This window comes from Pinus tabuliformis, chromosome J (genome assembly GCF_031772625.1).
Source record: "Pinus tabuliformis cultivar Carrire ecotype Pingquan chromosome J, CPIR1, whole genome shotgun sequence".
Taxonomy (NCBI): Eukaryota; Viridiplantae; Streptophyta; class Pinopsida; order Pinales; family Pinaceae; genus Pinus; species Pinus tabuliformis.
The window spans coordinates 167295703-167321686 of record NC_142295.1 but is presented as its reverse complement, the minus strand read 5'-3'; positions in this window follow the sequence as shown (position 1 = coordinate 167321686).

The window sequence follows — 25984 nt, the reverse complement described above, 5'->3', positions numbered from 1 at the left end:
AATATAGTGAGCCTCTCCTGCACAGCTTGGCTGCTCAAACCCTCGAGCCAACAGTGGTCTACATAGATTTCCACCTGTTTCAACAATGCTTTGTCGGGATATCGATCATCAATGGTGGTCCACATAGGTGTCCACCTGTCTCAACAATGCTTTGCATGGATATCGATCAACCATGCTCTGCGTGGATGTTGACGTGTCAGTCCTTTAATACAATGGATACCTCATAATGTCAATCTTTCGTAGGAGTCCTTAAAGTAATAAAAGGGTGTTGCGATATGTTATAATCCCAATATTTCATAAGAATCCATGAAGTGACAAGATTTTTTAAATTTTAATTACATTAAACAAGACTGAACCCAAGGGAGCTAGTTAATTTTTAAAATAATTTTTTTTATTATTATTATATATATTTTTTAATAATTTTTTTACACAAAATAAATATATTTAAAAAAATTATGTTAATATATTATAAAATTTTATAGATATATTATTTTTAATTTGTATTAATAATAAATTGTTTTTTATTATTTAATTCTTTAAAACAGACATATTTATAATAATATATAGAAATTTTAATATGATATAAATAAAAATTCTTGTATATGGATTTAATAATTTATTAAATAACTATTAAAGCTTAGTTTAGTTAATATATAAGATGACTTAATTAATATATGAAATGAATTTTGTTTAGTGATATAATTTTAAATATTATAATTTTTATTACTTAAATGCATTTTTTTTTAATGTTTACATAGATTTAATGTATAAAAAATTTAAAACACTTATTTTCTATATATTAAACCATTTAAACTTATAACTTCAATTTTTTTAAAATATCCTAAATTAAATTATAATACAAAAATAAAAATAAAAGTTCATTTCAACCACACTACACTTATTATTATTAAATATTTAATGTTCTAAGCTGTTACAAGTTGAGATCTTCCCTATGATATGTTGTTTTGCAGGTTCTTTGTAGTGGCGAATGCAATTGCCTGTGGGTACACACTGTTTTCATTCATCTTCTCCGTAATCGGCAAATTTTCCTCCTCTACACTGTCAGCCTTTCTTCTCTCTGTCACCGATTTGGTAATGCCTTTTTCTTCTTCTTTGCTATGAAGGTGTGAAAGCTGCATTATAAATGTTGTTCAAATCTCGAATTTAATTTCATAATTGTGTGCAGGTAATGGTGGCACTGGTATTGGTGGGGGTCTCTGCAACGGTCGCCATTGCTTACGTCGGGTACAAGGGAAATTCTCATACTCACTGGGGAAAACTCTGCGGTATATATGATCGCTTCTGCCACTCCATTAAAATTCAATATGCTCTCCAACTCCATAAAAAACCATCTATTTTTATGTCTTTCATTATGAACATAAAGTTCAACATCTTATATCATGTATTTCAGAATGAACGAGTTATGATGATCCAGGTGGATATTGGTGGCCACCCGCTAATTCCACTTGGATCCCCTCTAGTGCTTCTTACAGTTTTTTCAGTTTCCTTAATTATAGCACAATTTACTATTTTTAGCAGTTTTTCGGGTCCTAAACCTCCGGAGCTGTTTTGAGGCCCTAAACGATGCTTTTTGGGAAATCTACCACCAATGATTTTTCTGTCTAAAAATCGTCTTTTCCATCGTAGTCCTCAGAGAGATCTTTCCAATGGGCTATCATGCATGTCAAACGGAGATAGTACGACCAATTCGCGACCCCGGGAATTTGATGTACCAACTTACCCAAAAACGGGGCCCACAATTTGGCGTTTCATCTTCTAGGGTTAGGTTTTGGAATGTGAAGGGTTTTCCATTGCTTCTCAACAATAAATAGGCCTTCGAGCCTCATTGTAAGATAGTTCAGAGGCATGTAGCCACCACATCTCTTCTCAGAGATAAGCTACCATCGCCCTAGCTGGTTTATTTCCATTTCTGTTTATATGCATATTTCAGTATTTTACAGTAATGAAATGAGGTATTATTTCTGCTGCATATCTGTCTTTATGGTTATCTCTGTATTTTATTGTGTTCCTGTTTAAATCCGAATCATATGAATAACAAGTTCAGCATCTTATATCATGTATTTCAGAATGAACGAATTATGAATAACAACTTCAGTGTCTTATATCATATATTTGAGAATGAACAATTAATTCAGTAATTACATCGTGTATTTCATAATGACCAACAAAGTTCAATGTCTTATATCGTGTATTGAATTTCAAAAATGAACAATTAATTCAATAACTATATTGGATTTGGGTGTTTACTGATTTCTAAATTTCAAAGGAAATCAATGTTTTCCCATTCATGGTTATACCACCACTACTTTGCCAACAATAGACAAGACATATATTTATTAGAAAAAAAAATAATTTACTTCCCTTACGATTTCAGCATTGTACTCTGACCAATACAATTCGTTTAAAAACAAATCTGCAAAAATAATTTAAAAACAATTTCGACTGACATCTTTTTATTACAAAATAAACTTGAAATAGAATCATCACCATATGCCTAGCATATGTAGAGTATAATGGGAGATGCAAGAGATGCTACAAATTGGGCCTCTTGCTCTACTATTCAACATAAAATGTGGTATGTGGAAATGTAGTTGATGTTTTCCCCTAAACATCTTTCTTATTTATTTAGATTTCTCTTTATAGTTATCCATGAATATTACATAATGTTATCGTAGATTACAATTTTCCTTTATCGTGTGAATAGTATTATAAAACATTTCTAAAGCATCTTTTCTTTTTCTTTCATTGGAATGATGTACTTGTTAAAAGAAAATCATTATAAGACGCCAATATCGGACATCTTTGAATGCTATCATAAATCATAATTTTCTTTTATGAAGGGGAATCGTATTATAAAATCTTTCTTGTTTTTTTTTAACTGCTGGACCATTATAAAATCGTATTATTTAGCGAATCTTTTACTGCTCGACCATTTATATGATTGTTCATTTAAGCCTATAGCATACACATAATATCTAATTCTTTTAGTAAAACTTGATTTGCAGTCAAATAGTCTGGCAAGGTCTCCGTAGTCTACCTTATCTGTAGTTGGAAGTTGGTCCATGGGAAGCTCGAAGGGTCCTTCATAGGTCTCATCCCCGCCAACAACTCCTTTGACAGCGAATACTGATGCATGGGATTTTCTCTATGCAGCGGCCGACGAAGTTGTCAGGCTGGAGATGGATGGAGCTAATCCAATATCCACATCTCCGATGCATGCCCAAGGGTTTCAAGGGCATGTTAGAAGGCAAAACTTCTTTGCATCACAGTCTCCAACTTTTCTGAATAAAGACCTTACGGGAAAGAGCTGTAGTTTCTCTCCAGAGAACAAATTACACACTGAATTTGCAACGCCATGCAGACAGCAAGATCTTTCAGGGAAGGTAGCAATTTTGTTTGACGAAGGCAACTTTTTAGTGAAACAGAAAGCTAGGCACTTTGTTTTCTTGAATATGGGCACTTGGTTCAAACCAAACAGAGCGTTTGTATTGTGTTTTTGTGGCAGACCTCGACAGGGACTATCGGCTGCATGCAGCACTTGTTAAATCAAACTTGAGTGCACAAGTAAGTAGTATAGTAATACTTTGATGTTGATGATGATTAATGTACTCATACTAGGTAAATATGTGTTCAAAAATGTAACTATTGGAGGTAAAAATAGATAAATATCAAAAAGTTTATTTCATGGTATATTTTATAATATATTTTCACTGTGGAGTTCAAAAAAATTAATTTTAGTTATAATTATTATTATTATTATTATTATTTATAAAATTAATTAGTATATCAGTAAATTTTAAGGATTACTTATCAATATTGGTAACCATAAATATTCACTCATAATATTTTTAACCATAAAGATTTATTCATTTTTTGTTATGAAAAATATTGATTTATAAATAGCTTTTATTGATGATAATGATAGTAGTTAACGTCCACTATGACCAAATTGGTCTATTTTAATTTTAATTATTATTATTATTATTATTTATAAAATTAATTAGTATATCAGTAAATTTTAAAGATTACTTATCAATATTGGTAACCATAAATATTCACTCATAATATTTTTAACCATAAAGATTCATTCATTTTTTTCTATGAAAAATATTGATTTATAAATAGCTTTTATTGATGATGATGATGATGATAGTAGTTAACGTCCACTACGACCAAATTGGTCTATCGACCTGTAATTTTCTTAGTTTTTAATTAAATACCGTGGTTTGGTATTATGACTTATTAATACAACATGTCATATGATACATTTTGATAGTTTTTAAAAATTAATTAATTTGAGATAAATTAATCAAAAGAACATAACTAATTTAGATATAATCTTAACCCTTGATTTGTGAATACTACTATGAATATTTCAACATATTCCATATAGATTTAATATTTACTATCCACTTAATAATTACTAATAATTAAATTAAAATTTTAAAAAGCTTATAAATAGACATACTTATTTAAATATTTCTTTATTAATTTTACATTAATTTTATTTTGATTATAAATATTTACCTATTTAATGATCTAGAACATTATTTAAATATATTTAAAAAAAGTTATGATACATTGAAATTTTATTTTGTATCATTTAATTATTAAAAAACAGAATTGAATTCTTGTTGAAACCTAATCATTACTAAATTAAGGAACAAGAAAAAGAAAAAGTGTAAAAAAAGGTTTAAAAATATAAAAACAATAAAATTGAAATAAATAAATAAAAGAAAAAAACTAATAGTTAATAGAAAAAACAAAATATATTTGACATGCTATGAATATGTTTGATTGCTACGATGATGTAATAGATAAGTATTTTTATAAATTTATTATCTAGAAAATTTAGATCTCTTTTATTTTTATGATAGATTATTCAATAAAGTTCAATTCTCATTTACATTTTGTATAAATTAGTATTTTTTTTAATTTAAATATTTTTTAACTAATATAACTTTTTATTTATATACTTGGTTATATTAAACTTAACTATTTAATATGTATTTTCTAAATTTTATAACAAATATTAAATGACTATGCATCACTCGTTTCATAGTATATCTTTTTTTTATATAGCTATTAATTAGCAGTTGCCCTTAAAGGCGTAAACAGAAACCGATAAGATTGTTAAATTGGAAAAGTTGTACTTAGGCCTGAAATAATGATTTTTGTATTAGATTTAGGTTGTTTATTGTGTTTATATTAAGTTGGTAATACACAATTAAATTAATAATTGAAATATTGCGATAATGAAAATTGACTGAGATATAATTTACAACTTTATTTTACCAATTAAAGATTTAAGACCATTGTGAAGAAATATTGATTTTCTAGAATGGGAAATTTCTACTAAGAGGAAACAACATGTACATATTACTTTTGCCTCACTTTAGGACATTTAATAATTTATTTTTGTTATGTTTGATATGGTGGCATTTAAAGTGCATGTTGTATTCTTATTCTCATTTGTATTCCCTATTATTAATATTATCTCATTTAGGAAATGATCTATAATTGTTGCAAATAAAGACAATATATTATTACTCTACATCAAATTGAGATAATCGAAGTCACTAATGTTGAACAGGACATTCCTCTTATAGCTTTTCTCAAGGCACTTTATCCCACTTACTCAAATTATCTTGAGTCATTGCAATCAAATGGAAACCTCAAAGATATTACCTTTGACTCTCTTGTGAAAAAAAATGTTGAAAAAGAGAAAGCTTTTGGGTAGAAGACGACTCCTGAGTCTTTTGAAAAGGCTGTGTGCCTTGCACATAGAGAGAAGAATCTTGCTCAAGATTCTTTGCGAGGAAGAGGTGGTCGAAGAGGAAGAGGAAGAAATTTCAGAGGCAAGGGGGGTAGACACTCTCAAGGAGAAAAGTCAAATTTGCACTGCATACATTGCAAAAGAGATGGATCACATGCTGCATCCACATGCAATTTTCCTTGGGGCAGAATTGAGCATGAAACAAACCAACCCAAAGGTAAAACTAATGAAAAAGTGAAAGGTAAATCACCTAAATCCGCTCACAATGTTGTGGCACACTGTAATATTGGAGTAAATGAAGACTTATTTAATGCTTCACTTGCTTCTTGGAAAAATGATTGGTTGCTTGATTGAGGAGCAACTTGCCACATGACTTTTAGAAGAGATTTTTTTGAAGAATTTACTGACAATGTTGATGAAGCAGTATACTTTGTAGACAAATCAAAACTCAAGCCATCAGAGCTTGGTACAATCAGGCTTAAATTGCCTGGTCTTCCAGACTTTCTTCTGCATCATGTTTTATATCTCCCACAGTTGAGGAGAAACTTGTTGTCCTTGCTCCACATCCACTAGCGATGAAACTCCATTCATATGTTTGATGGAAAGCTTGAGGTGAGAAAAGCATCATACCACTCACTTGTCATGATGGGGATAGAAGAAGAAAGGCTTCTCAAGCTGCAAGGTACCTCTGCTCGTGCACAAAATTTCTCATACAATTCTCATTATGAAGAAGGTATATTTCCATAAAGTTTATAATGGCATGCTAGATTTTGACACTTGAATTATGACAGCCTCCGCTTGTTGAAGAAAAATGGTGTTACTGGTTTGCCTACAATTCCTAGGAAACTTAAGCAATGTGATGCTTGCATTCTAGGAAATCATAGCAAACAATATTTTCTTGATTCTCATTCTAAAGCACGTAGAAAACTTGAACTTGTTCATTCAGATTTATGTGGTCCAATGCATGTTCCTTCTGGAAATGGAAATAAATATATGATGAGATTTAGTGATGACTACACCAGAATGTGTTGGGTTTATTTATTGAAGAACAAATTTAATGCTTTTCAAACATTCAAGAACTTTCATACATGGATTGAAAATGATGCACAATCTCATATTGGCTCTATTCGCATGTAACGAACCTCCTTAGCCTACTCGGGAATTTCACCCCTAGGCCCCTTAAACTTGGGATTTGGTCTCACTACAGTTAGAATTTAACCACATGCCCCAACATCGATACTTCCAACAACTTTCTTAAGGGCAAAAAGCTGAAGCGAGCGCTTGGTTGGTAGGCCTATGCACCCCGATCAGCTAGCTAGGGATGGATATGGCGAATGCCTGCCATAGTCTCTAAACACGGTGAAGTTCCCCTCCATCTATTCATTTCATTCAAGGGGTCAGGGGCGCGCCCTTGGAAAGCAAAGCACAAACGAGCCACATGCAGGGAAACTTGCACGTGTGGCCCTGAACAGGGACCTCGGTATACTGTACCAATATGTGTAGGTCCCCGTAGTAAATTAATCAGAATCACTTCATGAACACTATTAATGATCTCCATCATTAAGCATAATATTATAAATTTGTAGAAAGAAACTAGTTCTACCCTGTAATCCATAACATTCATTGTTTAATTTCTCCCAAATATGAATTAAACTAAATCTAATGCAGTTAGCCTAACCATGCATCAGAATCATAATTCGACAGACTTACTCAACTCTTATACAGTAGGTAGAATAGCTAAACTAGCCTCCTTGAATACACATGTAATAGTTAATAAAACTATCATGGACTATACTATGAAATGCATGCATCTATGTCATGTACCCATTAACTGCCCAGATATATATATCAGAGGCATAATATTTATACATTAAATAAAACTATGTTCCTTAAACATAATGATGATTAGAGTTAGATTCACTGAACATTTTACTCATCCGCATGCATAAGAGTGAAATCAGTCACAGAAACATAGATAATATCATCAACATTAAAAGTCTCAAATATGACTATTTACCTTAACAAGGGATTGGATATACCAATACTACCTAAGATCTACACATTGATCCCTTAACAACCTAACTTATAATTTCATTTCTATGCCAAAATTGTCACATGCATCCATATAACGTTATCTCATAAATGTCGTGAATATAGGTAAATCTACTCATCTAGAACAGTCACAGATAATTCCTTCAATCATTCTCATTGCTAGAAAATTCATACAATTTCTTTCATAAATTAAATGAATTTAAAACAGAAAGGGAAGAAACATCATACACACATTCCATGCATCTGACACCAATTGAATCTCACTTGGAGGGAGGAGCACCACCACCCAGCCATGAATCACCTCTGATTCCCCCCGAGCCGAAGATCTTGCTAAGGATCAACTATCCTCAATTGATCAATGTCATGGGTATTTAATACCCTCTTTCATGATTTAGTTACCATTAGCGGCATCCCGCTTTATGGATTTTTCCATTTGCCCAAGTCTTATCCGGAAAAGCTTGTCTTTATCTCCATGACACTTTTCCACATAAAATCTTACCGTTATCTCCCGCAAAGCTTTTATGTTCGATGGATCTTTATCTCCCATCCATCCGATGGATTTCCAATCCATCCAATCTTATCCAGAATCACATCTAGAAGCTTATAATGAAAGATTCATCTCTATTCCATTCCTCATGGGATTTGGCAATCACCTCCTCTCTCTTAGTGCTCCACCCTCCAAGTGATTTATTTTATTCATTTATTTAATAATACATTTTCTTTTCATATTACATATCACCTAGCTTTCCTCATCTTAGGCATAGAATAGTTTAACCCACAAAGGAGGGTATCAAACCTAGATTTTCTCAGATTAGGTTTACAAACATTTAACACAGAAGCGAGGATATCACACCTAGATTTAATTTAGCTTAGGTTTACAATAATGTAGTACACAAGGGAGGGGTGTTACATCGCACTGATAATGGAAACGAATACACTTCAAATGAATTTGAAACCTATCTTCTCCAACATGGGATCAAACATAAAACAACTATGCCTTATAATCCACAATAGAACGGAGTAGTTGAAAGAATGAATAGGACAATCTTGAATATGGTGCGCTCCATGATGTTTTTCAAAAATGATGTTTTGGGCTGATGCAGTTCTATGTGTTGTATATGTAAAGAATAGATGTCCATCTAATTCTATTAGAAACAAGACTCCTGATGAAATGTGGTATGGGCACATTCCTTCGGTAAAGCACCTTAGGGTCTTTAGTTCCACATATTATGCCTTGATATCAAAGGTACATAGAAACAAACTTGGTGCAAGAAGTTGTAAGTGTATCTTCTTGGGGTATTCAAACACCTCCAAAGCATACCATCTTTATGATGAAGTCAATAAAAAGTTTGTTGTATCTAAACATGTAATCTTTGTTGAATCATCCAAAACTGACAATGTTGTTGAGCGACAACTTGATTGCTTGGATAGATTCACAAATGAAAAATCATTTCAAGAATTTGATAATTAGATTCCACATCTTGAAGGGGGGATTCCTATACTAGATCAACCTATGGAATCTTCTTCTGAAGCACTCTCTCCCCTGCATGAAAGTCCAACAACATATGATGCTTTGAGTGATGTGATTGACAGAATTGGGAGACTCAATCTTGATTCAGTCCCAACTCAATCAATGGAGCAGCCTAGACCATCTCAGAAATGTCCCCCAAAGTGGTTGACAAAGACACTTGAAAGTGTTCATCCTGATGAGGTTGGAAAGACAGGAACAAGAAATTCAACCTCGAAAAATGGAGGTGATGTAGATGACTCTAATTCACCTGTTGATATGGATGTTTCTTATTATTGTGAATTGAATTTGTCTACAGATTTTGAACCAACTTCCTTCAAAAAAGCTTCTTCTCATGATGAATGGAAAGAAGCAATGCAAAAGGAGTATGATGCCTTGATAGAGAATGGCACTTGGAAGCTGGTTGATCCTCCATTCGGAACCAAACCAATTAGCTGCAAGTGGGTCTACAAGAACAAGTATAAAGCTGATGGCTCACTTGACAAGCACAAAGCTAGGCTTGTGGCAAAATGTTTTGCACAGAAGGAAGGGGTCGACTATGAGGATAATTTTGCCCCCACAACAAAATGGGCTACCAGCTGGACACTCTTTACCTTAGCAGCTTAGAATGGTTGGAAAGTCCACCAAATGGATGTAAAAACTGTTTTCTTGAATGGAGATCTAAAAAAGAATATTTTTTGTCCCAACCTGAAGGATTTGCTGTGAAAGGACATGAACATAAAGTATGAAAACTTTTTAAATCCTTGTATGGCCTCAAACAAGCACCGTGATCCTGGTATTAAAAACTAACTGAGCAGCTTGTGAAACTCCATTTCAAAAATTATGATGTTGATGATGCAACTTTGTTTGTCAAGAAGGTTGGAAAAATAGTTGTATATCTTTTGGTATATGTAGATGATCTTTTGATGACAGGGAACAATGAGAGCTAAATTGCATCCATAAAAAAGGAATTGAGGAAAGGTTTTGAAATGACTGATTTGGGCTATGTTCATTACTATCTTGGTATTGAAGTAACTCAACATTCAAAGTCCATATTCCTTTCTCAAAAGAAGTACATTGGAGATCTGTTGAATAGGTTTGGCATGGCTGAATGCAATCCTTTGACTACTCCAATGGAACAAAACTTAAATCTCACATCCATTGAAGGAAAATAATTTGAGGATGTAACAAAGTATAGACAGCTTGTAGGAAGTCTCAACTACCTAACTACTACCAAACTAAACATTTCATTCGCTATTAAAATCCTCTCCAGGTTTATGCAAAAGCCTTGTGAGGGACATTGGTTTGCTACAAAAAGAGTTCTAAAGTACTTGAAGGGAACTCAAGACTTTGGAATCAAGTATACACAGGTGGGCAACTTTAGCTTGATTGGATACTCTGATTCAGACTTCGATGGAGACAAAGAAACTGGGGTATCTACTTCAGGTTCTGCTCTGAGTCTTGGATTAGGAGCTGTCTTCTAGAGATCATGCAAACAATTAGTTCCAACAGATTCCACAATAGAGGGAGAATATGTGGTAGCAGCTCAGGCAATACAAGAAATTGGGTGGCTAAGGAAAATTCTGGAAGATTTTTAGGTAAAACAAGTACAATTGACTCCACTCATGATTGACAATACCTCGGCAATAAAGTTGGCCAAGAACCCAAAGTTCCATTATTGAACGAAGCACATGAATAAAAAATATCGTTTGATTCAACATCATGTTGAGGCTAAAACATTCCATATTTGCCATCGTTCCACTAATGAGCATATTGTAGACATCTTCACCAAAGTGCTTGGAAGAGAAAAACTTGAAAGATTCAGAATGATGGTTGGACTCACCAACATCCCTTCAGATTAAGGGGGAAATGTTGACACCTAATCATAGGGACTGGGTGAACAACTGTAATTACTGTAAATAAATAATAGAGAAAATGGAGAGTCATTAGGAGATGAATTGAATAGTCACTCCCTCTTGTATATAATAATGAACAACCTGAATGAATAATACGATTACATTTGAGGAGTTACCTCCTGGTCTGATAGACTCCAACCAAAGCATGAGAAATTAGAAGAATCCTACTATTGTTGTATATTGGTTTCTTCAAGAGTAGGGTTTGGATGACATTGTTTTCTTAAAATGATATTTTCTTAATGTAACATAGTCAGTTGCCTTAGGTTCTTTCATAGTTCATAACATTCTACATATGCATTTGTGGAGTAACTTTGGAACAATACAATGCCCCATCTCCATGGAGTCCAATAGTTTGTCTATACATATCAGACAGGCCTTGATGCCATATGTACACTTTTCTTAGTAATGAGAAATGAGATATTTTTGTCACCTACAATATAAGATGTGGCAGTTATTCAAAGGATGGTTCTTATATTGCCAACAATGGAAACTTTTATAATTCTACATCATCCAACGGACAAACAATGCATGGAGCTTTTGTATGAACTCTCTAGTATGGTATTCACCTAATATTTTACACTATTAACAAAATAATTTTCCACTTCAAAGGTAAGTGGAACATATTTCCAAACATAAGTAAATACAACCTTATTGTTTACAATTATGCATAGGCAACATTGATGGACATCATTTACCTAGTTTTTATCTTTTCATTATTATTTAATTGTAAATGAAAAAAGATACCCCATAACCACAAAAAAAAACAAATCAAATATTTTTAGTATTCAACCAAAAACAATCTAGCCCATAACCTACTTTTTTAATCCAAATTAAATACTTTTGAAATATCCTATTGACACCTAATCATAGGGATTAGGTGAACAATTATAAATAATGTAAATAAATAATAAGAGAAAAGGGAGAGTCATCGGGATATGAAACTAAATAGTCATTCCCTCATATATATAACTATGAACAACCTAAATGAATATAGATAATCTCATTTGAGGAGTTACCTCCTGGCCTGACATGGTATCAGAGCCAACTCCATTTTTGGCATTATAGTCTACCATTATAACTCCCTTTTGCCATTTTTAAGAAATTTTTAATGCAGTCTGCCATATTCTTCATTTTTCTACCTTTTGTGTGATAACCGATGTAACACTTGGTGTAAAGCTTGGTGTACCTCCCCTTGCAGCTCCCATACTTTGAAGCGCATTGTTTTATGAGGCCTCCAGCAGTCCTGGTGTGCTATCTGGCCCATAGAAGCATTCTTGTAGCATTTTGAATGTGACTCAGTGTATACGCTGCTATCTCTAGCCTCCGCCAGCAGATTTCTAATGCTGAATTCCAGTAGCTTCTCCATGTACGTTGCTCATTCCATGCTTCCTTTTGTTTTGACTGGTTTTTTGGACATCTTTGCAACTTCATCTAGTTTCATATCCATGTTTTTCTCAGTCAATGCAATTGTCTCAGCAGTAATCACTAGCATGCTCGCCATTATATTCCGTAGATAGAGGTAGTTTTTGTTTCTCTTCCTCCCACATTGCCGCCACTCCCTCCAGTAGGATGCTCCCTCCAGTACGCTACTCCCTCCATACTACATTTTTGACCAAAACTACATTCTTGACCAGAATTGAGTTTTTTTCTTTAACATCAGAAGTGAAAATGTTTTATATATTGGCAGCATAAGTATTTTTTTACAGAGCATAGTTTTTAAAAAAAATGCATTCATTGATATCTATTGTGGGGGTGATTCTCATCGGTAAGGAGAAGTATCCAGAATGGTCAGAAAAAATCAAACACACTCATTTTTAATGAGTTGTGGAAAGGAGTGTGTGTTGGAGACGGAGACAAAGAACCATAACAACCTCCCTCAGATAAGGAATTCGTCATTTGGGAAAATAAGAATAGCATGGCTTATGCCTTTGATTTCAGCATGAGTAAATGAAGAGGTGACTCGCCACATTTCACCATTTTCAAATGCTTTCGAAGCCTTACAAAAACTGAAGGAACTCTATGACTCACACTCTGCACTTGACGTTGTTCAAATCATGACTAAATTATTCAGCCACGAATTACAAAATGATGATCCTCTTGCTCTTGCATCAGAGGTAAAATCTATTATGCATGATATCAAAGTCACTAATGTTGAACTAGACATTCCTCTAATAGCTTTTGTCAAGGCACTTTATCCCACTTACTCAAATTATCTTGAGTCATTGCAAGCAAATGGAAACCTCAAAGAAATTACCTTTGACTCCCTTGTGAAAAAAATTGTTGAAAGGGAGAAAGATTTTGGGAAGAAGAGAGTTCCTCAGTCTTCTGAAGAGACAGTGTGTCTTGCACATAGAGAGAAGAATCTTTCTCAAGAATCTTCCAAAGGAAGAGGTGGTGGAAGAGGAAGAGGAAGAAGAAATTTCAGAGGTGGGAGGGTGGACACTCTCAAGGAGAAAAGTTATATTTGCATTCAATACATTGCAAAAGAGATGGATCACATGATGCATCAACATGCAAGTTGCCTTGGGACAGAATTGAGCAGGAAAGAAACCAACCCAAAGGTAAAACTAATGACAAAGAGAAAGGTAAATCACCTGAATCCACTCACTATGTTGTGGCACATTGTAATATTGGAGTAAATGAAGACTTATTTACTGCTTCACTTGCTTCTTGGAAAAATGATTGGTTGCTTGATTTAGGATAAACTTGCCACATGAACTTTAGAAGAGATCTTTTTGAAGAATTTACTGACAATGTTGATGGAGCATTATACTTTACAAACAAATCAAAACTTAAGCCATGAGGGCTTGGCACAATCAGTCTTAAATTTCCTAGTCTTCCAGAATTTCTTTTGCATCATGTTTTATATCTCCCACAACTGAGGAGAAATGTGTTTTCCTTGGTCGACATCTGTTGGCAAGGACACTCCATTCATATGTTTATTGGAAAGGTTAAGGTGAGAAAAGCATCAGATCACTCACTTGTCATGACGGGGATAGAAGAAGAAAGGCTTCTCAAGTTGCAAGGTACCTGTACTCGTGTACAAAATTTCTCATACAATTCTCATTATGAAGAAGGTACATTTCCATCAAGTTTATTATGGCATGCTAAATTTGGACACTTGAAGTATGACAGCCTCTGCTTGTTGAAGAAAAATGGTGTTATTGGTTTGCCTACAATTCCTAGGAAACTTAAGCAATGTGATGCTTGCATTATAGGAAAGCGTAGCAAACAGTCTTTTCTTGATTCACATTCCAGAGCACATATAAAAATTAAACTCATTCATACAGATTTATGTGGTCCAATGCCTGTTCCTTATGCAAATGGAAATAAATATATGATGGCATTCATTGATGACTACAAGACAATGTGTTGGGTTTATTTATTGAAGAAAAAATCTGATGCTTTTCAAACATTCAAGAACTATCATATATGGATTGAAAATGATGCACAATCTCATATTGGCTCTATTTGCATTGATAATGGAAAATATTACACTTCAAATGAATTTGAAAACTATCTTCGCCAACATGGGATCAAACATCAAACAACTATGCTTATAATCCCCAATAGAATGGAGTAGCTGAAAGAATGAATAGGATAATCTTAAATATGGTGTGCTCCATGATGTTTTTCAAGAATGTAAAATTGATGTTTTGGGCTGATGCAATTCTCTATGTTGTGTATGTAAAGAATAGATGTCCATCGAAAGCTATTAGAAACAATACTCCTTATGAAATGTGGTATGGGCACATTCCTTTGGTAAAGTATCTCAGGGTCTTTGGTTCCACATGTTATGCCTTGATACCAAAGGTACATAGAAACAAACTTGGTGCAAGGAGTCGTAAGTGTATCTTCCTGGGGTATTCAAACACCTCCAAAGCATACCATCTCTATGATGAAGTCAATAAAAAGTTTGTTTTATCTAGAGATGTAATCTTTCTTGAATCATCCAAAGCTAACAATGTTGTTGATCGACAACTTGATCTCTTGGATAGATTCACAAATGCAAAATAATTTCAAGAATTTGATAATCAGATTCCACATCTTGAAGGGGGGATTCCTACACTAGATCAACCTATGGAATCTTCTTCTAAAGCACTCTCTCCCCCGCATGAAACTCCAACAAAGGATGATACTTTGAGTGATGTGATTGACAGAATTGGGAGGCAATATTGATTCAGTCCCAACTCAATCAACTGAGTAGGCTGGACCATCTTAGAAAGGTCCCCCAAAGTGGTTGACAAAGACACTTGAAAGTGTTCATATTGATGAGGTTGGAAAGACAGGAACTAGAAATTCAACTCGACAAAATGGAGGTGATGTAGATGACTCTGATTCACCTGTTGATATGGATGTTGCTTATGATTGTGAATTGAATTTTTCTACTGATTTTGAACCAACTTCCTTCTAAAAGGATGCTTCTCATGATGAATGGAAAGAAGTGATGCAAAAGGAGAATGATGCCTTGATAAAGAATGACACTTGGAAGCTAGTTGATCCTCCATTGGGAACCAAACAAATTGGCTACAAGTGGGTCTACAAGAACAAGTATAAAGCTGATGGCTCACTTGACAAGCACAAACCCAGGATTGTGGCAAAAGGTTTTGCATAGAAGGAAGGGGTTGATTATGAGGAGACTTTTGGACCCACACCAAAATGGGCTACCATCCGGACACTCTTTTCCGTACAAGCTCAGAATAGTTGGAAATTCCATCAAATGGATGTAAAAACTGCTTTCTTGAATGGAGACCTAAAAGAGAATGTTTTTATGTCCCACCCTAAAGGATTTTTTGTGAAAGGACAAGAACATAAAGTATGAAAACTTGTGAAATCCTTGTATGGCCTCAAACAAAAACCGCGAGCCTGGTATGAAAAACTAACTGAGCATATTCTAAAACTCAATTTCAAACATTATGATCTTGGTGATGCAACTTTGTTTGTCAAGAAAGTTGGAAAAACAATTGTATATCTTGTGGTATAGGTAGATGATCTTTTGATGACAGGGAACAATGACAGCGACATTGCATCTATAAAGAAGGAATTAAGGAAAGGGTTTGAAATGAATAATTTGGGCTATGTTCATTACTATCTTGGTATTGAAGTAACTCAACATCCGAAGTGCATATTCCTTTCTCAAAAGAAGTACATTGGAGTTCTATTGAACAAGTTTGGCATGGTTGAATGCAATCCTCTGACTACTCCAATGGAACAAAACTTAAAACTCACATCCATTGAAGGAAAAAAATTTGAGGATGCTACAAAGTATAGGTAACTTGTAGGAAGTCTCAACTACTTGACTACTACCAGACCAGACATTTTGTTTCATGTTGGAATCCTCTCGATGTTTATGCAAAAGCCTTATGTGGGACATTGGTCTGCTACAAAAGGAGTTCTAAAGTACTTGAAGGGAACTCAAGACTATGGACTCAAGTATACACAGGTGGGCGACTTCATCTTGATTGGATACTCTAATTCAAACTTCGATGGAGACAAAGAAAATAGGGTATCTACTTCTATTTATGCTATGAGTCTTAGATCAGGAGTTGTCTCCTGGATATCACGCAAACAATCAGATCCAACAGATTCCACAATGGAGGCAGAATATGTGGTAGCAGTTGAGGCAACAAAAGAAATTGTGTGGCTCAGAAAAATTATGGAAGATTTGTAGGTAAAACAAGTACATTCGACTCCACTCATGATTGACAATACCTCGGCAATAATGTTGGCCAAGGACCCAAAGTTCCATGATCGAACGAAGCACATCAATACAAATATCATCTAATTCGACATCATGTTGAGGTCAAAACAATCCATCTTCGCCATTGTTAAACTAATGAGAAGATTGTAGACATCTTCTCCGAAGCACTTGGAAGAGAAAAGATTGAAAGATTTAGAATGATGCTTGGACTCACCAACATCCCTTCAGATTAAGGGGGGAATGTTGACACCTGATCATAGGGATTGGGTGGACAATTGTAAATAGTGTAAATAAATAATAAGAGAAAATGGAGAGTCATTAGGAGATGAAACTCAACAGTCACTCCCTCATGTATATAACTATGAACAGCCTAAATGAATATACATAATCTCATTTGAGGAGTTACCTCCTGTCCTAACAGATACTTACCACAAATCAAAGAGTGTTTTCTATTGGAGTCGTGATTTGAGAAAAATTTAATTCATTAGAAATATAATAATATTATAATACTATTTTTTACAATTTAATTAAAATCAAACATAAAAATAAAGTATCTCATTACAAACATTTTTCCATCCAATTTTTATGCAATACAAATAAATATCAAGCCATAGAAAAAAATTATATTCTACCATAAAATCATTTGAGTAAACCCTTGTTGTTCCATATGAATTGTAATTTTTCACCAATGTTAGTGACCTCCCTATTAAATGAACAACAAGAGTACCTTGATTTCTTCTCCTTCACATTCGCTTCTCCACTCTGACATGGTAAGTTAGGGCTAACTTGCTCCTCTTGTGGCTTGTCCTTCATGTTCGCTTCCCCACTCTACATCCCTCTATAGATCTTGCAGGTCTGGTATTGTGCCAATTATCCATGGACATAAAGCCTCTAATTATTTCCCTTTATGATGATGATGCTTATGCTCATGATTCACGTTATTACTTTTCTCCACAGTTTTTAGGATCTTTATTCACCCCTCATTCATGTTTTTTTCCTTACGTATTTTTACTTATCATCTTTTTATTCGCCTCTCATTCATGTTTTTTTCCTTATGTATTTTTACTTATTTAAAGATTTAAATTATGATGGAAAATATATTATTTACATAAGTATCAAATATTTTAAAATATTTTAATTTTGAATGATTTTTTTGCAATGTTTAAGAATGAAAAATCACTACACTTATTTAAAAATTGTGCATGAATATAGCAACAATATATAGGAATAATGACATAAAATGTATGAGGCATTTATCCATATTGAAATATTTATTTTTTCAAGTTAAATATTATAAATTACATTGGTCAATGTTATAACAACATTGCTTTATCAACATCGATTTGATCAATAATGTTAATGTGTGAGCTTGTTATATTGTTGGTAGATATAACAACAACCATTGAACTTTCTAAATGTGATACTTATTCATGTGACTTGTGGCCCTTGAGAAAGTCTGAGGCTTGCGGAAAAAGGAAAGAAAAGTTGTTAAGGATCCCACCATAGGTTGAAAATATTAAAAGAAAAAGATTATTTATATTCTTCAAATTTTAATTTATGGTGTAATAATGGTGGTTATCTAGAGTTTTGATATCACTTTGATAGCTAGAAAATACAACCATATGATAATATAATAGGTAGAATGGTTACTCTATAAATGAAATTAAGTTATTTGAAAATAAATCATTAAATAAACTTAAAATTATTAATAATTGTAGGAATTTACAGGGTAAGTTCCTGAGATAGAACACCGAAGGACACCTCTCACAAACAAATCACAGATCAATACACCAGTATTCTTGACGTGGTTAAAACCCTCAAAGAGGGAAACAGTCCACGGCCTGAGCCAACGCGGCTAGTTTAGGCAATTTATTAATAAAAGAAAGAAAATTTACATAAGCTTCTCTCATGAATGGCCACCCTACAAATGGCCCTCCATGCTCTTTAAATAGAGATCATGGACCAAACGGGTGTTAAGCCATGGATCAAGTGTTGGTAATACGAAGGAGAGAATGAACCGTCAGATCATTTCATGTCTAGAACATATCATGACCATCAGATTTTAAGTTACAAATGTACATAGTAAAGAAACACACTTTACCTAACTCTACACTAGAACAAGTTATACTTAACTATTTCCTATGTGTCAGAATATCCTAACATCCCCCCTTAAGAATAACTTGGGATAGGATTGAAGGATGTATAAATATGACACAATAGGAGAAGGAAGGAGGCATTAGAGTCTATCCCCCCTTAGTTACAACTTCTTGAAATCCAACCACAAATCGAAGTTTAGTGAACTTCGCCTCTGTGAGATCCTTTGTAAAGATGTCTGCAACTTGATCATCCGTTCAACAATATTGCACTTCAAGAAAATGGTCATGAATGAGCTTTCTGATGAAGTGCATGTGTAGTTCAATGTGTTTGTTACGTTGATGTTGGACTGGATCTTTGCATAGTTGAATGGCACTTTGATTATCACACCAAAGTGTAGTCAGATGCTGCTACTAAAAGCCAAACTCTGACAGGATCTAATGAAGCCACAAGGCTTCCGTACTAGTTTCTATGGCACCACAATACTCTGCTTCTGCTGAAGAAAGAGAAATGGAACTTTGTTTTTTGCAAGCCCAGGTAATAGGTCCAGAACCAAGAGTGTAGACATAACCTACAGTAGGCTTCCAATCATTAGGGTCATCAGCCCAATCAGAATCAGTGAAACGAACCAATAGAGGATATGCTTCTGCATTGTAATGAATCCCAAGCTAAACTGTACCTCGAACATAATGAAGTATTCTTTTAGCTGCTTTCTAATGGCTTTCATGTGGGTTTTGCATAAACCGAGCAATAAGGCAAACATCAAAGAAAAGGTCAGGACAAATATGGGTCAAATACAAAAGTTTTCCTACAAGTTGACGGTAGAAGGTAGCATCAACTTTAGGGGAAGTACAAATGACTAAAAGTTTGGCTCCAGACTAAAAGGGAGAAGGGGCTGGCTTACAGTCTTCCATGTGAATGTGGCATAGAAGATCACAGGCATACTTGGACTGGGAAAGGGAAATAACTTCCTTGGATTGCAAGACTTAAAGACCAAGAAAATAATGCAAGTTTCCTAAGTCTGTCATTTCAAGCTTATTTTTAAGGTTGGACTTCACATGGTTTATAAGTTTGGGATCACCACTAGTAAGGATAAGATCACCAACATAAAGAACAAGAATGATAAGAGACTTACCCACTTTCTTGTTGTAGGCAGTATTGTCAGAATGACACCTAGAAAGGTTAGAATCTAAAAGAAAGCTATCCATTTTGGCATACCAAGCCCGAGGGGCTTGCTTGAGACCATAAAGGGATTTCCTAAGCCGACATACAAGGTTGGAGTCTATTTGTATAAAGCTAGTAGGTTGTTCCATATATATTTCTTCATGCAAGTCCCCATGCAAGAAGGCAGATTTAACATCCATCTGATGCACATCCATTTGAAAGAGGAAGCGAGGGAAAGAACAAGGTGAATAGAGTTCATTTTGGCAAGAGGGGAGAAGGTTTTAGTATAGTCAATGCCTTCAACTTGTGAAAAGCCCTTAGCAACTAGACGAGCTTTATGTTTATCAAATTTTCCATCTGGTCCAAACTTAGTTCTATAATCCCCTTTACATCTAACAAGTTTTCTTCCCTTTGGAAGAGGAACAAGATCCCATGTATCATTTGCCAATAATGAACGATATTCTTCATTCATAGCTGCATCCCAATCTGGATGGACTGGAGCTTCTACAAAGGTGTTAGGATCACAATTCGCTAAAGCTTGAGCTAGTAAAGAAGAGGCTTTATCAAACTAAGAACATGTACATCGTTGATCTGTAGGATAACCTGCAAGAGCACCTACTGCATCGCGAGTAGCATGGATCCATTTTGGAAGCTGAGGAGCTAAAGGAGAATCCTAAGAAGGTGGGGGAGGATACTAATCCTCACTATCATCATCTGAAGAAGAAATATTTTCAGAAGTAGAAGGGATAGAGAGAGGTGGCACATCCGCTGAACTAGGCTCGTAGGCCGATATATTTTCAACAAAATTTACATCTCTTCTAATGATCAAATTTTTGGACTTAAGTGGAATAAGTATATATCCTTTGGCATCTTCAGAATATCCAACAAAAATACATTCTTCAATCTTAGGTTCTAAAGCTTTACGTTTCTCATCTGGAATATGGGCCCATGCTTTGCTTCCAAAAACACGAAAGTGACTTACATATAGTTTAACTGAGCTCCATGCTTCTTCTGGAGTGATATTATTTAAAACCTTAGTAGGAGTGTGATTTAATATGTAATTTTCACAGTTAATTTCTTTTGCCCAAAAACTAAGACTAAGTCCTTTAGATTGAATCATACAATTAGCCATTTCATTTTAGGTGTGATTCTTCCTTTCAGCTACATGATTTTGTTGTGGATTATATGGAACAATATGTTGCATTTGAATTCCATGCTCAGTGCAAAGGTTGATGAATTTTTTGTTAACATATTCTTCGCCATTATCAGATCTTAGCTTAAGAATTTGATGTCCAAATTTTTTCTCAACAAAGGCCTTAAAGGCCAAGAACATGCTAAATACTTCACTCTTGAGTTCTAAGAAGTATACCCAAGTGTGCCTTGAGAAGTCATCAATGGAAGTTAAGAAATACTTGTAGCGAGAGAATGAAACAACTGGAAGTGGACCACATAATCACTATGGACAAGCTGTAAAGGGGTTGAGGCGTGCCAAGAGGCACGTTTTTCAAAACTATCCTGGTGATGTTTTTTTAGTACACATCCAGAACAAACACCATCTCTACAAGATACCATAAGAAGACCTTTCACCATATTTTCTTTACATAGATTTTGAAGGGAGTGATAATTTAAGTGACCAAATCACTCATGCCAAAGTTTGCTCACTTCATCACTATGAGCAACAATTACTGAGGGAAGAGTTGATGACCCAAAGTTGTTAAACTTATACAACCTTATAGAATCATCAACAATGCTAGTAGCTAAAATCTATCTAGGATCTCCTAGGTCCTTAATTACAACATCATGGGGTGACAATTCAACGATTTTACCTTCACCTGAATGAGTTATCTGATATATAGATAGAAGGTTACAGGATAAGGTTGGAACACATAATACATCATTAAATTGACCATTATCTAGATCAATAGTTCTAGTCCCTACAACACTAAGCTATCTATCGTCACCAACATATATATTTTTGGTGTTAGAATCATTTCAACAAAAAAAACATGGCTTTGTTTTTGGCCATGTGATAGGAAGCTTGAGAATCAATGAGCCACTCATGAGAATGATAAGAACAAGATACCTTTAGTGCATAACTAGACCGAGATGCTTGACAACCACATGCAAAAAGTGCAATTCCTGAACATGAAGTTGAATTTGAAGAGTGCTCCAAATGGATGCTATGCTTCTTCATTGTTGCTTCGAAGGATTCCCTCTTCTTAAAGCACTTCGATTCTAAGTGTCCATCTCGATTACAAAAGTGGCAATGTCTATCAGTTTTATTCCCATTGTTTTTATTTTCCTTATCATTTCGTTGAAATGATTTTTCATTTTAAGAGTGAAATTCCTTAGGACCCCTATTTGGTTTAGGACTATTCTTTTTAGGATACTACCTCTTAGGATTCTTTGAATTTGGTTGTTGCTAGGCGGCTAAGGCTTTCTTAGAAGAGTTTCCAAGATTAGGAAGACCAAGATGTAAGGTTTTTCTTATTCTCTTATTAAAGAATTACAACAGGCAACAAAAGAGGGGGACTTGTAGTCTTGTCCTTGAGAAATAAATGCTTCTCTAGTAGAATGGAAGGTGGAAACAAACACAGAGTAGGTTGGTCCCAAATTAGTAAGAATTGAATAGATAAGGCTACGTCTTCTTTCATAATCTTAACACCTTCCAAGAGAAGTCTAAGGGTCTTGAACTTGGACAAAAAATCTTCAATGGAAGAAAACTTATTGGGGTCCAATGTAAGCAACTCATTTTCGAGTTGATTGGCTCTAATCTCATTTTTATTTCGAAAAACTTTAATAAGTTGTTTCATTGCTTCATTAGGGGTATCAAGTTCTGCAATATGGAATCTAAGGTATGGAGAAATATACTTCCCTATTAACCCACGTGCTTGATCTTGCCTATTTTCCCATTTGGTTGCCTTATCTTCATCTTTAGGTTTAGTTTCTTGGCCTGAGACTATTCTGTAAAGACCTTTACTTCTAAGTAAATCCACAATTTCGGACCACCATTGGAAGTAGTTGGTGTTGTCAAGAATAATTTGGCATGGACTTTCCATTTTAACAGAAACTAAAGCTGTATATGCTGAAACTAAGTGTTCCAATCGAAAGATATTGAAAAATTAGACTGATTAAAAATAAGGGCTCTAAAAAGGACTTCTATATCAAGAAGTTATGGTTTTTTGAAGAAAAATTGCTGAAGATGCCGACGAAGTGCGTGAATGTGTGGAAGTGAATGATAATGTTATATTTAAAAAAAAAAACCCCTCCCGCTCCCTCGACCTCGCCCCCTCCCCCTATCCAAACTTAATCTGATTAGCTCACTTTAAAACAAAATTATGTGATCCACCTTTATAAATAAGTGAAAGTCACTTTTACAATGGTACTTTATGAGCTACCCACTAAAATGTAACTTAAATAAAAGATAAAGAGACTTTAGAATTATAAGTAACCCATTTTTATAGTGGGTGAGAGCACTTTTACATAAAGTAACTTTAAAACATAAGTTACATGTGATTTTTGAAAAAGTAACTCAACAAAAAGAAAGATTTTAACTCAAGACCTCTATTCTCATAAAGTAAATTTGGACCAAGTGAGTTACTTTAAAAGGTTAATAATTTTTGGAGAAGAGGAAGGGGGTTGGTTTTTTTTTTGTCACTGAAGCTTTGAGGTGCGTTCTTACTTGAAAAAACTCTTTTTTGCTACAAAACAAAAAACACACAACCCAACACGGACATACAAAAAAAACCCTTATGACTTGAAGTTAGCTTTTGCCGGAAACTAAATCTTTCTCTCAATGTTTTTAATTTTCTGAGATCACACTAAGATGCAGCAGAAAAGATCATATACATGAGAAAAATCCTTCATTTTTGTTTCTGATTTTCCCATATCGCACAGAGTCACGAGGCAAAGAGCATACACAGAAATGAAAGGTATAGATCTGGTAATAAAAAATAGAGTGATAAATAAACTAAAATAAACAGAGAGATAAATAGCTAAAACTGCAAATAAGGACATTATACCTCTAGATATTAAAAATAAGTAGGTAGGGCTACCGGAAACCTTTTCGTGTGAAAGGAAAGGGGTTCCTCACTGGAACAGATGCTGCTAACACAATAGAGTAGTCCTCTCAGCCTAAAAACAGTTAGAAATAGTAGATCTAGGAAACGACAATAGGATGCAGTTATACTGGCTTCAGATTGTTGTTATATATATGAATTGATTGTTGTTATATATATGAATTGATTGTCGTTATATATATATATATAGTTGTGAGTGAATGTTACAACTGCAAACACACTCAACCGCAAACACTAAAATTTATAAGAGAAAACTAATGATGCAGGGTAACCCCTGCAAACCCAGAATCTTTAAACTTAATGTGCACACAAAATTCATTTCACATTTATATTCCAATTTTGTTCCCAATCTGGGCAAACTCGTAATAACAACATGGAGTCTTTTGTCAATCTCTGTTTATTTCAGACATTCAACTTCATTATCACTTGCGGAAGCTATTCCGAATGCACTGGAGCTGGGTTCAATAAACTTCTGAATCGATTCAAACAGAATCAATTACCTCAATCAAATACGTCTTAACCAGATTTCATTTTATCAATCGGCCTTCAAATTAATTGCTTCATAAACAAAGGTTAATGCAGATTAAGATACCAATGATCAGTTGCTGTGATAATACCTGCGCCCTTCATTTAAAACAGCATTTGCACGCCTTTTCTAGCAAAGTTAATATATATTGCCGCTCCACAGATCTGGTCAATCAAACGCTTAAACCAGTTCCACTAATCGACAGTTACCAATCGACACCAGCGCATATGGATTTATGTATTCTACATCTACCAACCTTCATGGTTTATTCAATATGCAATTTCCTTCTATTCAGAATCGACTTTGATTTAATTACCGTCAGCGCCCCTATGTTGACCAGACTGAATGCCAATACCTATTCGATTTTGGCAATTATCAACAAACCAGATATTAAAACTGGCAATTAACTTACCTTCTCCATTATCGAACCCGACTTTGCTCCATGTCAGTGCTGCGCTCGACCTCTGCTTTGAATATCTACATTCAATGAAGATCTAACTCTTCTACCTGCGTGCTTCCATAATCAAACAATTCATAGTTTCTAGCTTCACATAAATATCGCCCTTGAGTTCTGATTCCTCAGATCAATCATTCATCCACGCATTCTGGTCTTGATTTAACTCACTTCAATGTTGACTTATGCAAATGCCTCTGCGCCCAGTCTTTCGCTATGACAACTCATATAAACTCTGATTTTATCCAGAAGCCGAATACCAACAAAATGGAATTCCTCCACTCGATTTGCAACAACACTTCTCTGCTCTCATGATGCGATAAATTATGCGGATACAACGATTTTCCGATGCCAAGTGATATGAAACACCTCCGATCCGATCTGATAGATTACCGGACCCGATGTATTATACAAATCAATTGATATGGGTTTCAATCCGCTCAAAGGTTCCACTAAGCGGATTCTGTCGATTTCCTGTGTTGATGACTTTACAGTTTACAATTTCGACGATGCCAGGTTTATCTTAACCACAAGAATTCATACAATTTAAATAAGAACACACAGACTACCATCATTTCAAACAATTTCGCAGAAAAGAACAACGTCCAAACTTCACAACTCGTTGTATAATGACGCATTCAATATTTATTAAAATCACAATAAACAACAGAACAACTCTCGGCCTTTGGCCAAT